This window comes from Dipodomys merriami, unplaced genomic scaffold, assembly GCF_024711535.1.
Source record: "Dipodomys merriami isolate MVZ:Mamm:240054 unplaced genomic scaffold, mDipMer1.0.p SCAF_12, whole genome shotgun sequence".
In the NCBI taxonomy this organism is placed as follows: domain Eukaryota; kingdom Metazoa; phylum Chordata; class Mammalia; order Rodentia; family Heteromyidae; genus Dipodomys; species Dipodomys merriami.
In genome coordinates, this window is record NW_027202493.1 from 35,398,998 (window position 1) to 35,414,008 (window position 15,011).

Genomic DNA, 15,011 nt, shown 5'->3' on the forward strand with positions numbered 1-15,011 from the left:
AACTATGAGCAGTGAAACCAGAAGAGGAATTTTTAAAAGAGTAGAATGGGTTAACGATTGGTGGTGTAAAGGGGTTCATGATTATCCATAATAACTTGTCTCACAGAGACTATGGGGTAGAAGAGTCCACTTTATCTGCTTTCATTAGTGAGTCACATGTTGAGCACTGACTCATTCAGGAATCATTCAAGAACAGAGGAAAATCTAGTGAACTGGCCTCATGTCAATATTCTGTTGATAGTTACAAGGTCAGGTCTTTCCTGGTTCCTTTTAAGATATGTTAACAGATCAAAAGCCAAACACCATTTGCTTTTGTTTCTTCACATGCATGCATTGCTGCCTTACTCAGTTCCTTTTCTGTTCTTTTCCATCCTTAGCTGGTTACTGCAAGCCCAGTAGCAGTAATGACCGAGTCTCCCACTATTCTCCTCTGGCCTCTTTACCTGGTGTGTGGTCACACAAAGCCCTTCATTTCCCCAAATATAAAAAGGCTGTGTTTTTGATTGCTTGCTTATTTATTTTTTTCGGGCTGTGGGGCTTAGAACGCAGGGCCTGGGTGCTTCAGGGCTAGCACTCTTAACACTTGAACCACAGCACCACTTTTGTTTTTGGAGTGGTAATTGGAGATAAGAGTCTCACAGGGACTGTCTGTTCCAGCTGGCTTCAAACCGTGATCCTCAAATCTCAGCCTCCTGAAGTAGCTGGGGTTACAGATGTGAGACACTGGTACCTGGCAAGGATGTGTTTTTTGGTTAACCTTTTGTAAACGTTTAATGACTAATACAAAAAACAGTACAAGGAGTGAGAGCATGCAACGATGGCAGAGCCCATTACCACAGAAAACACGGGTCTTCCGTTCCAGGTCTGCTTCTATGTTTTGCTCTCACCCTCCACCATGTTGGCAAGTCTCCCAACTCTACAATTACTGCTAGTCTTTCAGAGCTGTGTACCCTCTCTCTCAGGGAGTGATCATAGTGCTCAGACTCACCCTTTGCTCGCTGGTTCCTGCTTTGGTCTCAGGAGCTAACTTTCCCTGGACTCAATCATACTTGAAACCAATTTTTTCATCTCCCCTGTAAAAAAATATCTTCTTGAATTGTGCCCCCTGGTGGTTGGTGGTGGTATGTGTGTGTGTTGGGGGTGGGGTGGAATCACACCTGCAAATCATACTTTGCAAAGTATAATTTAGTCCTTTTGAATTAGCAACAAGGACATCTGTTTTCTAGTTCAAGCCCACATCATTCTGTTTTTTTTTTAAATGTCATTCTCCTCTCCATCCCAATTCTTTTTGTAGTGCTCAAGTTGGCACTGAGGGTACAGAGAGTTTTACCCTTGACAAGCCAGGGTTCTAACACAAGCTGTGGCTATTTTTCACATAAGACCGCTGGCTTTTTTCCCCAGATCAGACAGTCACAATCCATATATATATATAAATACATATCATCTGTATAACTGGGATTAGAGGTATGGACCACTATATCTGGCACAGTTTTTTTGTAATCCACAAATACTTTAAATTGTGTCTGAAGCCTCAGGTACCTCAACTTAAGTTGTTCCTAAGGTGATTTCTGAACACACACACACACACACACACACACACACACAGAGAGAGAGAGAGAGAGAGAGAGAGAGAGAGAGAGAGAGAGAGAGAGAGAGAGAGAGAGAGAGAGAGAGAGAGAGAGAAGAAGAGAAAGGGCAAAAGAGAGGGAAAGGGAGAGCAAGGGAGAGAAGGAGAGTGAGAGAAAGAGTGAGAATAAAACATAGGAACATATCAAACTAATACAGAACTGTGGGGAAATATTGATTGATGGATGTTTAAAACCTCATTAAGATAAACAGACATACACACACACAACTAAATGTGTAAACAATGGGCTCATCGACAGGAAAAAAAAGAAACTGCATTTTGAATTTGAACCATAAAACAAATTACACAAGCCAAAGACACTGCTATTATATATATACTGCTCTTGAATTCAATTCACATTTCACCACTCTCATTATTTGCTTAAATATTATCATTTTTGTTGCTGAAATTCACTTTACATTAATTCTACATTAGTTCTCTGGCTGTGCTATAGATTCAACACAATGTTTGCACACGTTAGGCAAGTCTTTTGCCACTGAGCTACCTCTGCAGCTCATTCTGACACATTTTCTAATTTTAAAAATTGTCAGGACTTCCCTGAAGATTTTTCATTCCCTAATAGACAACCTTGTAACTTACTAGACTGAAACTGCAGGATATGTCAAAAGGCGAATTAGTCTCAGTAAAATAATTATGTTAATATATTTCTATGATATTATGATAATAGAATATGACAGATAAAACTCCGTGATAAGATACATAGTCATATCTTTCATGCAACATCAACAGAGTGATTATTTTTAATAGCACTAAGGAAAATCCTGTTATCAACCTGCTTTCAAAATGTAAGTTTCACAAGTTTGAGTCTGACACTATCGATTGAGTTTATTGGGTTAATACTGGGTAATAATAGCTCTTTCAAAATATTTCAAAAGATGTGTGGCTAAAAGGTATGTACAAAAAGAAACAAATCCAATGTCTTAATTTTGAGAATTACATTTAGTAGAATAGGTCATTAATCACACATGGGTAAACTCCACTTTTGTATTTAATCATTTGTTCTGTTTCCAGACCAGTTGGGAATATATTTTGCTGGTATCACTTATATACTAGAACAAAATTCTTAAAGCCAACAAAACAAACTAAATCCAAATGATAAAAAGTTTGTTAAGAACTGACAGCAGTAGATTTATTGGGAAGAGCTTTTGAGTAAATCCATGTGAATTGAGCACAAAGTAAGAGATTTGAAAGCATTCTTATCCCTGGAGTCTAGTTCTAAAGTTTACAGTTCGTTTTCGACATAACGGCTTGTACATCTCATTGTTGCAATGTACTCTTTCATTTGAATCAGAGATTCCTAAAGATAGGGATCAAAAAGCACGTTCTGCATAAAAATATTTCAAAGGCCCTCAGGAAATGTACAGTAAATATTAAAGATATCCATTACCCTGCCCAAACTTTGAACATGTTAATAGATGTAAGTTCAGTTGTCTCATATTTTGGTTGCTTGGAGAAATAAAACTTGGAAAATTCATATTTTTCTAAGAGTGATTCTTTGACAGAATCTATATAGTCCATTTTTCTGTTGTTGTAACAAAATATTGGTGCTGGGTACTTAATAAACAAAAAGAAGTTTGTTCAGCTCACAGTTATGTGCTAAATAGCCAAAGACTTGAAGAACCCATTCTTTCAACTAGTGGACATGGGGGTCAGAATGGGAGGATCACATTCCAAAAAGATCACATGACCGGAAGATGGGGATCCAGGTCCAGGCTTTTTCTTTTTTTTTAAATATATCAATCTATTCTTGCAGAATCTACTAAGGTCCTATTATAACTATATTAATCCCTTCTAAGAGCAGTGCCCCCAATGACAAGTTCTACTTTATAAAAGCCCAGCACCTCTTAGCATTGCCAGACAGAAGACCAAGCTCCTGGCTCTGAACTGTGGAGGGACACAGCCAAACCATGTCCAAACCAAAGAGACACAATGCTTCCTTTTATACTTTGTGTCTCTTATCTTACTTAGTAACACATATGTATGCTAAAAGAAGTTCTTTGAGCTTTTTTTAAATATAAAAATACAAAATAAATATAAAAATAATAGAGAAAAATGGATTCTATGTTTTTACTCCTGAACACAACTCTCTAGTTTTCTTGTTAGGAACCAACTTCTATTAGAATGTGTACTTTCAGAATATATTAAAGATTGTGGTGGTGGTGGTGGGGAAGGATATCAATAAATGCAGGTGAAAGATTTAAGATGATCAGTAAAAACCTCCCCTTCCCCCAAATAAAAACACCTTGCTAAAGAATGACAGGATCCCAAATATCTTAAGTAGCATAGTTATCATCAGAATGACTTAAATACCTGGGAAAAATATGACACACTCTTAAACTAAGAACATATTCTCTAAGAATAGAAAGGACTTTCATTAGTACTATTTTTAGTGGCAATTTGAAATTTGAATGAGTATGCACATTAGCATAATGAAAATTACTGGAGTTTTAAGATAACCCTTGAGAAACCATCAATTTTAAGATAACCTTGGAAACCATCAATTGTCTGGCTGAGCAAAAATCACTGAGGATTCTGTTGTAGTAATGTGTGTGGAAAGCAATTTGGAAGTAAATGGATAAATTGTTTCTTTGGGCCCATTCAGGAAATCTCATTGCAACTAATAACTAAAAAGACTCCATATATATATATATATATATATAGATAGATAGATGGATAGATAGATATAGATATAGATATAGATATAGATATAGATAGATAGATAGATAGATAGATGGATAGATAGATATAGATATCTCTCTATATATATGTATATATAATGACCCTCAAAAGGGCAAACATCATAACTATTCATTAGATAAAAATGACTTGGATAACAGAACTTGAATACTTACTGCTAATGGGATCCCATGAGTATCAAACACCTTGAAATTTTTTAATATAGTGGGCAAATGACTTATATGTGGGAAGTTAGATCTTAATACTGTATCCATTTATAAAATGAGATCTAATGTGTGGAATAATGGCACATACTATTTCCCAATGATATGGGAGGTATAAATAGAAGGATTGTAGTCTGAGGCTGTTCTGGCTAGGTGAAAAATAGCCCAATAGAAAAACTGGAGGCATGAGTCAAGTGGCAGATGTTTATGTAGCAAGTTCATGGTTGTGAGCTCAGATGACAATATTAAAAAAAACAGAAAGATAAGAAAAGAAAAGAAAGGAAGCAAGAAAGCTGTCAACAAGCAAGCAAGAAAGCACAAATGGTAGGTAGGTAGGTAGGTAGGTAGGTAGATATAGATAGATAGATAGATAGATAGATAGATAGATAGATAGATAGATAGATAGATAGAAAGGCAAATAGATGATAGGAAGGAAACAATATTAAGTGGACCTTGAGTCAGATTCTTTTGATACTTATTCTAGTCTTGTAAGTGATGCTGCTCATTTAAGTCAATGAGAAGACTACTAGCAGCTATCATGGTTGGAGAAAAAGTTGCTTTATTAAAATTTAAAAAAATTGTTATCTTTGTGGTTATGACTTTATCAGTAGCCTACCAAATACCTATCTATCTATCTATCTATCTATCTATCTATCTATCTATCTATCTATCTATCTATCTATCTATCTATCTATCTATCTTTCTTTCTTTCTTTCTTTCTTTCTTTCTATCTTTCTATCTATCTTTCTATCTATCTATCTATCTATCTATCTATCTATCTATCTATCTATCTATCTATCTATCTATCTATCTATCTATCTATCTTTCTTTCTTTCTTTCTTTCTATCTTTCTATCTATCTTTCTATCTATCTGTCTATCTTTCTATCTATCTATCTATCTATCTATCTATCTATCTATCTATCTATCTATCTATCTATCTATCTATCTATCTATCTATCTATCTATCTATCTATCCCTGTCTGTATTTTTCTAGTGTTGATTATCACTATAACAGGGCAAATAGGGATACTTTCTTTTATTTTTTTTTTATTGTGAAAATACCAGAGACACTTTCTTACCGTGTGTGTGTGTGTGTGTGTGTGTGTGTGTGTGTGTGTGTGTGTGTGTGTGTGTGTGTGTGAGAGAGAGAGAGAGAGAGAGAGAGAGAGAGAGAGAGAGAGTTCTGAAGCTTGAACTCAGGGCCTGGGTACTGTCCTGGGGCTTCTATTGCTCAGGGTATTTCTCTACCACTTCAGCTGCAGCTCTAGTTTTGACTTGCTTTAGGAAATGAGTCTCACAGACTTTCCTGCCCAGGCTGCCTTTGAACCATGTTCCTCAGAACTCAGCCTCCTGGGTAGCTAGGATTATAGTTGTGAGCCATCAGTGCCTGGCACTTTCTTGACTTCAGATACAATGCAATATAGTATTTTTTTGCTTACAATGTCAGATATAAGTAATGTATCTATACCTGGTTCCAGGTTATAAAAATATGGGAAATGTAAGAAAAATAAATATCCCATGATAAAAAGGACAAATTAGGTGGTTTTCTGTAAAAAAAAAAAAAAAAAAGCATTTTAAAGTCAGAGGGCTGGAGTCATAGTTCAAGTGGTAAGGTACCTAGCAAGTTTAAGACTAGCACTTCCCACAAATTTTACAAACTTGGGTACATTCTTCTAAATTAAATGAGACTAGAATCCATAGCAAACAAATGCAAATGCATAAATGTTAGTGAGACCCTAGTGAAAAGAAGAAGAAAGGAAGGAAGGAAGGTAGGAAGGAAGAAAGGAAGGAAGGAAGGAAGGAAGGAATGACAGAAGTTAGGAAATTTTTCTAGTGGAGATACTGCATACTGATACAGCGCTGCTATAAAATGCATTTGCATTTTATATACATGACATATGTCACATGTGTTCAGAACACAGATTTCATGTAAGAAATTACCTTTTTATGCAAACTAATTTGCTGAGGGCCTCTCAGGAGTGATCCTAATTAAAATGGTGGCTGGTTTATAGCATTTCCACAAGCTACTCAGAGTGGCAGGCACAGGAAAGAAGTTTACAAGTGGGGAAACAGCAGTAGAATTTAAAAAGGGTTGTTACTACCTTTGATTCTTCTTCAAGCTTCAGGGTGTAGGGCAGTCATTCTGTTTACCTACAATCACCAAAGAGAGAGGAAAAATACAAATTCCTGTTAATAAAAGAGGATAGTAGTTTGTTTTTCTCAGTCAGTTCTTAGAAATTGCTTCCTTAAAGAAGTGTTACGATGCCACTGTACAAACTGCTCTCCCAAGTTTTAAAACAAATGAAGTTTATAATTATGGGATTGTATTCCCAAATACTGACTGTAATTTGCTCTACAGGAGGAATATTTTCTTCTTTAGACAAAGATACACCTCCTTCTATTGTTTGTCAAATTAAACAGAAAACTTCTCATTGCAACTGAGCATATACTTTGCCTTCTTTCCATCTACTTGGCAAATACTCTTATAAAACCTCTTATAAACCGGTATCCCATAGCAACCCCACTGGCATTTTAGCTCTGTGTCTCCCAGTTGAATTTATCTCTCCCAAGAAAACCACCTTAGCACTTCAAAGAAAGCAATTTTCATTCATTTGGAAGGGCTTGGCCTGGGACCCCCCCCCTTAATTTCCTCTGTGGGGTAGAGCTGTCAAGTACACATTCCTTACACTTAAGGTAAAAATACTTGATATTTAAGCACCTTGTCAATTCTATTTAAATCTCAATGTGGACCGTGAGTCAGATTATTTCACACAAAATTCACTATCCTTCTATTGCAGACAAGTCAGGGCCAGATAACCCAGTTAAAGGAAGACTTCTATCCTACAGAGTTTGGTGAAAGAAAAGCTATATTAGAGTTAGAATTTTAGTGAGAAGAAATTCAAATACACTGATTTTTAAATATGTTTTTATCATAAAGATACTGTACAGTGGGGTTACAGTTACATGAGTAAGGTGATGAGCACATTTCCTATCGAGTGTTGTTACTTCCTCCTTTGTTTTACCTTACCAATCCTTCCCTCCTTACCTCCCCAACTCCTCCCTGCCCCCCCCAAGTTGTAAAGTTCATTTGCAACATAGTGTCCTGTACACCTCATTGTTACAGTGAGTCAACCTGTATCCTTATTTCAGCATTTTGTTATTTCCCTTCCCCTCCCCAAATTAGAAAACTGTATATACAAGATGCATGACACTGATATCAAATACAGTAAAAAAACAGGGGTTATACCATGGGGGAAGAACATACAAGAGGAACAAAATAAGCACACAGTACATTTTAAATATGTTAAAAACAATATCAAGAAAGAAAAAACCACTTGTGTCCCTATCTTGCAGTTCATTTCACTTAACATCATCTTAAATGGTCATATGTACATAGCTTTTGAACTTTTCTGCTTGTCCTCAACTTATACTAGTTATTGCAAATAAAGGAAACCATGGGACCTCTGTTTCTTTGGGTCTGGCTTACTTCACTTAATATAATTTTTTCCAAGTCTTTCCACTTCCTAACAAATGGGGCAATGTCATTCTTTCTGATGGAGGCATAGAATTCCATTGTGTATATATACCACATTTTCTTGATCCATTCATTTGCTGAGGGGCATCAGGGTTGGTTCCATATCTTAGCTATGGTTAATAATGCTGCAATAAACATAGTTGTGCTGGTAGCTTTAGTATAGCCTTGTTTGTGATGGTTTGGGTAAATGCCCAAAAGTGGGATTGTTGGGTCATAAGGGAGCTCTCTGTGGAGTCTTTTGAGGAACCTCTATACTACTATCCAAAGTGGTTGAACAAGTTTATACTGCCACCAACAATGCAGTAGGGTTCCCTTTTGGCCACATCCCCTCCAGCATCTGTTGTTATTAGATTTCTTGATTATAGCCATTCTAACTGGAGTGAAGTGAAATCTCAATGTTGTTTTGATTTACATTTCTTTTATGGCTAGAGAAGTTGAGCATTTCTTCATGTGTCTATTGGCCATCCTTCTTTCCTCTTCAGAGAAGTTTCTCTTTAAGTCTTTAGCCCACTTATCAAATACACTTATTTTTTTGAATTTGTTGACACATAACTGTATCAGTTGAATTGTTAATATGTGCTGAGGAGATGGTTATGTCCTGGAAAGAAGAGCAAGACCAAGCCATCACCCCAGAATATCACTTGTCACTCATGGAGTAGGACTTCAGTAATGGTAATCCTCAGTTTCTCAGATCAGGAATGGGTACAAGCTTCCCAGGGTGTTGTGAAGATCCTGTGAGACTTATAGAAAACCTTTTCACAAGGAATGAAACTCAGTGGTAGGGACTGTACCTACATGAGCAAGGCACACTGTTCCCAGTATTGCAAAACACAAACAAACACACAAACATATACCATGCAAACAAACGTCATCTGTGCAAAGAGCAAGCATTGTTTAATTCAGAATTTCCTAGTCCACTCTTTGATTTCTGATTTGCCATTTTATTATTGCAAGTGCCTTTTATATGCTATTTAAATTAAAAAAAATTCAGAGAAGTACAATACAAAAAAAAGAGAAAATTACTGAAACCAGTAAAAAAAATACAATGATATTGTAGCCTGAAGTACATTTCTGAAAAATAATGAAATAAAAAACAAAATGAAATTCTTGTTAATATTTTGCAATCTTGAGAGGTAATAATGAACTAAACTGCTGTTTCATAATCTACCCTTTAAAAATAAAAATAAATAAAAAAACAACAAAAACCTCTAAGCCAGTCTCCCTCATGCCATTCAGAATCCAAATTTAAAATGATTTTTTTGCCCTTGAATATACACCCACATTTTAATAGGCACTTTCAAGTATAATTATTTTGAAAAAGTGCATTAACACTTTATTATGAATAACTTCTGTAAATAAACAAAATTCAGATGAGCTTGAGCATGTTTATTTTAACAATCCTTTATACCATATTTTTTTCTAGATGTTACCACTAGTCTTCAAATTCGAAGCATAATTGCTAATGTATTAGTTTTTGTATCTCTCTGTGTCATATTCAGTCATTTAAACTTATTGCATATGGTTTTTAACAAATCTGGATAATAAATTACAAACTTGATCAAAATTTAACAGTATGGGATTAGCCTCTCAAAACTTAATATACGGGCTAGGAGTATAGTTCAAATGGTAGAGGCCTGACTAGCATGTGTGAAGCCCTGGGTTCAATTCCCACTGTTGTGAGAGGGGGGAGATATGAATATAAATTCACTTCTTTTTACATTTTTTCTAAATGTAAAAAAGTATCCAGGTAGAAATTTATTTAGAACAATAATGTTAACTAATAAAAAACTTCAACACTGGAGGGTTGTGGGATTGGTGGACTGCACTCACTTACGTGAAAGAAACTTGGGGGGAAATATCTGTACTAACTCAGTCCTGTTGAGTTGATATGTAAAGTCATAATTCAAAGAAAAATTTATAGAAGTAGTTGAAATGCTTGTCATTGAACTTTTCAATGACTGATTCCCAGAGACTGTTGTTATCTTTTGAGAAGTCCAAATCAGAAGATATACATAGTCCCTAATTTCTCAGCCAGCACACCCAAATATGTTACTAGAAATTTAGGGCAGCTAAGTTGACGTAGGTCCTTGTATCTAGCAAGAGAAGTATTCAGGCAAGATGTAAACATAATAAAAGTGATAGGGAAGTTTATTAAAAAAGAAATATGTCGATGGGGGGGGTGAGGGAGACAGACAGACAGACAGACAGACAGACAGACAGACAGAGCAACTAGCATAGATGTGCCACTGGAAGACACCCAGCCCTTCAGCCCATATCTACCTGGAGAGGTCTTTCCTCATAACAGAGTTTAGCTTTGGGTTAAATAGGGAGGATTGGAGTCCTTGAAGACCACTTTCTGATTGGCAGTTCTCCTTTCTGTTTCCTATAAAGTTCCACTGCCAAAGAATGAATGTTCCGCCCTTATTTCTTCATTCTTTTTGCCCCTCTTGTTTCGTCCTCACACATTTCCCTGTCAGGCAGGTTTTGGCTTATCATGTCATCCTGCCGTCTCCAGACTCTATAGACCACAAACCCTTCTGCTTATTCATTCTTTTATACTTATTTATGGTAGTACTGGGGGTTTGATTCAGGACTTAATACTCATGAGAAAAGTGCTCTACTACTTAATCCATGCCTCCAATTCTTTTTGCTCTGGTTATATTTTTGATATTGGCTCTTACTTTTCATTCCAGTCTGGTGGGATTGCATCTTTGTTGTTGTTGTTGTTGCTTGTGATTGCATCTTTGTTGTTGTTGTTGTTGTTTTTGTTGCTTGTGGGGCTTGAACTTAGGACCTGGGCGCTGTCATTGAACCTCATTTGTGTTCAAGGCTGCCGCTCTATCACTTGGGCCACAGCACCACTTTGGGTCTTTTAGTAGTTAACTGGAGACAAGAGTCTCATGGGGACTTTTCTGCCCTGGCTGGCTTCAAACCATGATTCTTAGATCTCAGCCTCCTGAGTAGTTAGGATGACCGGTGTGAGCCACAGGCCCCTGGATGCATTAGAATCTTATTTAAGCTTTCTGCCATAACAGGATGATAGGCACATGCCACCATGGTCAGCTATTAATTTATTTTGAAATAATTCATTCCACCTTTAATAATGGGAGGTTTTCGATAGTATCCATAGAATTATAACCACAGAAAATAGATCAGTACATTTTCTCACACTAGTACAGTATGAGGTTAATTCGAGGTTCTTTATATTTTCTTAGAGAGCATATCAAGCCATTATAAAAACTCAGTAATCACGTTCTAAAATAAATTAGATTTACAAGTTTGAGATTGTATCTGCAAATGACAAATGGCATTTGAAGCAGCAAAGAGGCATCAAATTGTAATCATTTTACCACAGAAAGTAAAACTAACCACGGTCTACAACTCCAGATGGACTGATATTTTGCTAAAGTGGTACTTTGAACTCCTGAGTGCCAGCACTTTTCCCAAGGGGAGATATTAAAAACATCACCCGTACTTTTTATTTTCTTTTTCTTGACTTCAACTTTTCTCTACTCTCCTTCTCTTTCTGTCTCTGTCTCTGTCTCTCTCTGTCTCTCTGTGTCTCTCTCTTCCTCCCTCTCTGTCTCTGTCTCTCTGTCTCTGTCTCTCTCTTCCTCCCTCTCTCTCCCTCTGTGTGTCTCTGTGTCTCTCTGTGGTTCTGGAGTTTGAACTCAGGGCCTCAGCACTGTCCTTGGGCTTTTGTGCTCAATGTTAGTGTTCTACCACTTGAACCACAGCTCTACTTCCAGCTTTTTTCCAGATTTTTGGTGGTTAGAGATAAGAATCTCACAGACATTTCTACCTATTTGGCAAAATGTTGCTGCAATGTTTTATGTTATTTCAGTGCAAGATTTTAAAGAATAGTATAATGTTTTTCAGCCACTGATAGGTTGATTTCTTATTAACACATATTATTACTTAAATTTTACTTGAATGTCTCATATCTTCTAAGATGTCATTTTAAATACTAGATTCGGAAATTTAAGAAACTAATAATTGTGTTATATCTACTTATACAAACATTTTTTCAAGTGTTCATATAAAAGTATTGAAATGTTCAAATCATTCATGTCTATTAATTGTAATTATCTGTATCAATCTTTCATCATGAGCTGTTTCTAAAATAATTTTAATAACATGCCAAATGCTAAATGACTTGTTTCATCATTTCTGTAATAAAATGATTCAGTTTTTAAATATAATTTCTAAAATTATGTGTGATATCATTTGGTGCCAGTGTTTATTCACTAAAAATATTCTTTCACAATATTATCATTTTATTATGATCCCTGCCAAATGTAAGAAATTTTCATTATCACTCTTATATAAACTTTTTTGGATCATCTGTGGAGCATACTTGCTTTGCCAAAACTAGAATTATGTATATTATACGTGTTCAACAACAACATGCTATCTCTTCATTTAGGCTCTGAGTGAATAAATACAGCCATTGATTTTTCCAAATTAGATTTTAATTTTAAACAGTAGCAATATGATTGTGTCCTCAATCATCTTATTCTCACCTAGTCATTGGTTGCAATCAATCCTTGGCCATTCTTTTTTTTAAACCTAATTTTATTGTAAAGGTGATGTACAGAGGGGTTAAAGTAACATACATAAGGTAATGAATACATTTCTTGTTGAATATTGTTACCCCCTCCCTCAATTTTCTTCCACTTTGCCTCCCATTTACTCTCCCTCCCCAGTTGTACAATTCATTTCCAACATAGTGTCTTGCATTGTATTGTAGAGTATTGTATTGTAGAGTATTGCTGGTGTATTGGTTCTTGACCATTCTTAACTATTGTTTCAGTATTTTGATCCTCAAAGAAATTAAGACTAAATATAAAATCATGTGCATAAAGCAACCAGTGCGTATTTTTTATTTGAATTAGTCAGAATATAATAAATATTCTGAAAGTTTCTTCCTGCTCTGTCTTTCAGAAAGTCAAGCTTTTGTTTGTCAGATGAATAATTTTCAGCAAGTTTATTGCTGAGTATCTACAAATAGGTCCAAACTTGAGGATTGCAAGGATTGATTCGATGAATTCTTAAGATTTTTCTTCCATTGTTAAATTTTCTTAGAAGTCAGTATTCTTCATCATAAAGGAGCAGAGTGATTTCATGTCATGGCCGGTCAGTGGAGACCAGTTGAAAATTATGGCTCTAAAGTTTTATTTCTTTTTCATAGTTCACAGCATTCTTTCAGGAATTATTTTGTGTAGGAAGTTTCTTAGGTTTTTGGTTAGTTTTCCTATCTTATTAATACTTACTATAACCAAGTAGTTTGTTCTAATAATTGTCTTCTAATGGTTTTTCTTTTTTTCAATACTAAGGAAGAAAAATAAAAGATATTGGAATGTAACACATATGGTATATTTAAGAAAAAAAATAGCAAGTATTCACATAACTTTTTTTCTTTCTTTTTGGTCAGTCATGGGCTTGAACTCTGGGCATGGGCGCTGTCCTTCAGCTCTTCACCTCAAGGCTAGCGCCCTACTACTTGAGCCACAGTGCCGTTGCCGGCTTTTTTCTGTGTATGTGGTGCTGAGGAATTGAATGCAGGGTCTCATGCATGCGAGGCAAGCACTCTACCACTGAGCCACCTTCCCAGGCCCACATAACTTTTTGTACTGATCATATTTCTACCTTAAAATGTATCTCCTGTGATATAATAGTGCATTTATAAATACATATATATATTCATATATATGATGTTAATATTTGATTTAGTATTATTGGTAATCAACAATTGCATTAACATCATGATTTGTATCAGATTGAATATGAAGCAGACAGTGATCCCCCTAGACCCATGAGACAGATATGTTCTTGTGCTCTTAATTCGTATCTTGTGAAAACTACAAATTAGCATCTTTACAATAAAATAAAATTTAAAAATAAAGCATTATAAAAAAAGAAAAGAAAACTACAAGTATACCAGGTGCAAGGCAGTGTCTAGAGAGCAACTGGCCACTGATCTGCTTCTTACAGGAGAAAAATCTTAAAATATGAGGAAGAAAACTTAAAAAAAAATAAAGCCATACTCATGACTCGTAGAAATTACTGCGCCCTGGATCATTCAAGCAGTCTGGTATAGGGAACAGTTCCTTCCTCTGATTTGGGCGGGACTAATATCATTAACTACCATGATGCCCACAATCTCCTTCCCATATCTTCTTCACACCCTTCCCTTTACCCTCATCCCTTTCTTGAGAAAAATGTTTCAGGAAAGCTTTTGCCTGAGGTTGTTTTCTCCATGTATCTCTTATTACTGGGACAAATGTTCCTTTGTACCTGATATCAAGATTTACAGAAATGAATATTATATTACACAGGGATATATCCCTGTTGTATCATACTATCCCATTGATTTAGAGAAAACCATGGTGTGTACAATCTGTATGCAGTCTTTTCATTGTACAAGTCATAATTTCTTTATAATCATTGTAAGCATAGACTCAAGTTTATTTATTTTGATTTTTCTTTTTCAGGACATGTACTCTAGAAGAGTTTTGAGTGGACAGAGCCAGTTGTCCTGCTGTGACTAAACAACTCTGCCACAGTTTGTAAGTTCATCTATTTTCTCTCATTTAAATAAGACCTGTTCTTTCAGAAACCCTATTTATTTTCATTGGTAATTAGAGCTGAATCTTGTTTTCAATGGGAGGCTTAATTGACTATTTTCCCCCAAATTTTGTTTTAACCTCAATTGTATTCAATTTCAGTAAATACTGAAAAAGCATTTCTTTGTTAGACTATGTTTCCAGGTATCTTTCAGCCAACATTTTCATGACTTGTGGTAAGACCCTTATCAGTGGGTGAGACAGATCAAAGAGAAGGTGCTGCTTGAAATGCTAATTTAGCTTGAGCAAAATATGCTGGTAATTACAGAGTTCACTGTTTTCATAAGCAAATACATTTAAT

General features: G+C 35.7%; 1 protein-coding gene across 4 annotated transcripts in view; it reads left to right on the plus strand.

Annotated features, from left to right (window-relative positions):
• The window catches only part of Marchf1 (membrane associated ring-CH-type finger 1), a 508,963-nt gene that overhangs the window by 148,709 nt on the left and 345,243 nt on the right, over positions 1-15,011 (plus strand). For all 4 annotated transcript variants that reach the window (XM_070016532.1, XM_070016533.1, XM_070016531.1 and 1 more), the window contains exon 2: positions 14,579-14,653. The gene's annotated coding sequence lies outside the window, so the exon portion shown is untranslated. The remainder of the gene's footprint in view (positions 1-14,578; positions 14,654-15,011) is intronic.